At 38.2% G+C, this 2,589-nt stretch overlaps 1 non-coding gene across 1 annotated transcript; it reads left to right on the forward strand.

The window, feature by feature from the left end:
- Nucleotides 1-491: 491 nt before the first annotated feature.
- Nucleotides 492-563, forward strand: Trnae-cuc (transfer RNA glutamic acid (anticodon CUC)). Its single transcript has one exon. It is a non-coding gene; the product is annotated as a tRNA-Glu (tRNA).
- Nucleotides 564-2,589: the final 2,026 nt, after the last annotated feature.

A 2,589-nucleotide genomic window follows, 5' to 3' on the forward strand; every position in this document is an offset into this window, starting at 1 on the left:
TTAGTAAGAAATGTAGATGTGATAACGAAACATAAAATTTTGGGCGGGACGAAGTCTCCCGGGTCAGCTAGTATATAGCATAAAAAAAATCTTACGGAATTTCCGATTCGTTTGGTTAAAAATCGTCTAAATCCGTTCTAAGAAAAAATAGTTATTAACGTTAACTTTATTTCATGAAAACATTACCTGTTTTCTGATTTGGAACCCTTAATGAAGGACGTAGTTCTACGTCCAAAGAACATAGTTTGTTTTCGGATATTTTACGATATGTGGCTACTTTCTAGTCGAATTTATGACTGATTTATATTAATACAATAAATATCTCTGGGATCGGGGACCGACACTGATGGTGTGTAAATACTCTTGATGCGGAATGAATGGAGAGCGCAGCAAGAATAATTCGGGGTGCTCAAAATGTTAAGAAACAAATTGTCATACGACATTCCGATAAGAGGAAATCAAAACCTTCATTTTACAAGATGAGATCGTCATCCCATATTGTCTAGTGGTTAGGATATCCGGCTCTCACCCGGAAGGCCCGGGTTCGATTCCCGGTATGGGAATAACTTTTTTTTAAGTGACAAGACCAAGTACCAAACATCTAGGGGAAGTGGGGGCATAGTGGTCACCCTAAGGAATATGCCCATTTCCAGCGTCCACACACCGCTTCAGTTCCCGTTTCTCGAAGAATAGTATAGTTCAACTCATTGTTGTTTAAAATAGCAAACGGCTTTTACTATAAAAATTCAAAATAGTACACTTTTCATCATTAGATTTATGCGTTTTTTCGTCCAAATTTATTCAAATCATACTTGATATAGTAGGTACATGTGTGAAATAAGTTTGGCCTATTCACCCAGAGTCTCAATTTAAATTTTCTCATGCATACAAAAACGTAGTAACAAACACATAGCGTTCCGCATAATGAGGCTTGGTTTAGTTGGAGTGGGATATTTATCCAGAATCCGAGCCACAAAAGGATCCTCTTCAAGAGTAGAATGTGATGCGGTACATCAGCTTCTGTGAACAGAACATTGTAAGTCGTTAACCTATGACCACTTTGCCCCCAAACATCAAAGTAATTTCTATGCTAATTAACCGCTGAGATAAAACAAAATATTTGCTCACCTCTCCTAGAACATGTGAACAGTCGTCTAAACTGATGATTTGTCCAATATATCAGATTGAATAAACTAAATTTCACGAGAAATTCCTTAGATACCATGCGCACAGAGCTACGGCCTGATGGCTATCGAGAGAGCAATTTCTGTTTTTATTTATATTTTGACATGCGACAGCTCTACTGAAGTACATGGTGATTCAAAAGTCATTAAATTCTTCAAACATAAGGTGACTATCAATACGATATCTATAGTCAATAGTTATGCTACCAAACTAGCAGGTGACCACATTGCCCTCCATAACCATAATCCCACTATCCCTATGGATCAAATTGCTAATCCAAGTTGAAAGTAAAGTATGCTAGGGACCTAATATTGTCATTGTTGAGGCTGAATGCTTCTGAATTATTATCTTTTTACTGTTCAGAAATCCGTAAATTTAAGTCTTATAAACTTATAAGGCATCAATGGACTAATTTCGGAGGGTGATTAAAATAAAACTACAAAAAATAATTCGATGAAACATTTTTTTCTTGAATCCTACGTTTATTAAGTTTACTACAACAATTTACGGCACTTAGTCGGATCCCTAGCCATTGTCGATGAGACGAAAGATGCCGGCATGTTTCGTGACTTCGACGATCAAAAGCTTCCCCGGTCAAAGAATCTTAGCAGGTCGATAGTGTGTCGTGTTGTGAAAGAATTCGGGGTGCGAATTTGTTCGTTGCTTCAAAAATAATGTAGAACTCAATAAAATGATACAAAACGTTGGTTTTCATGTCGGCTGGTAAAGAACGTTTGTGTACTTTCGCATTACACGCATACATTGTTTTAAATTTATGCATTGTCAAATGTAAATTGAAATGATTAATGGTAACCGTTTTTAATTATTTTTATTAGAAATGTTGAATAATAGATGATGGTGATGAAACAAATACGAGGGCAGCCCGATAAGTACTTAGCCTTCAGAAGAACAAATTTTTTGGAAAAGTGGCGATTTATTTCTCAACATAGTCTCCTTTTAGTTCGATACACTTGACCCAGCGATGCTCCAACTTCTTTAATCCATCTGAAAACTACGTTTACTCGAGGTCTTCAAAGTAGGCTTCCATGGCGGCGATGACTTCCTCATTCGACTCAAATTTCTGCCCGGGGCGAGTGATTTTTTCAATTTTTTGGAAACAAAAAAAGGTCGCACGGGGCCAAATCTTGAGAACACGGTGGATGGGGCAGCAGTTCGTAGTGCAATTCGACGAATTTGGCCGTGGCGACGGCGGAATTTAATTTTTTCCATTTTTATAAAATCCGCGGACACACCCATTTCCACACACGGTCAAAACAAAATTACGAGTCCGATTCGGCTGAAATTTTGACAGTGGCCGTTCACGAGAATGTAGGGTAGGGCGGGGCTAGTTGGTCATAGGGATAAGTTGGTCAGCGACGGAATCTTGGAATCTGAGCGTCCAAA

This window comes from Toxorhynchites rutilus, chromosome 2, assembly GCF_029784135.1.
Source record: "Toxorhynchites rutilus septentrionalis strain SRP chromosome 2, ASM2978413v1, whole genome shotgun sequence".
Lineage (NCBI taxonomy): Eukaryota > Metazoa > Arthropoda > Insecta > Diptera > Culicidae > Toxorhynchites > Toxorhynchites rutilus.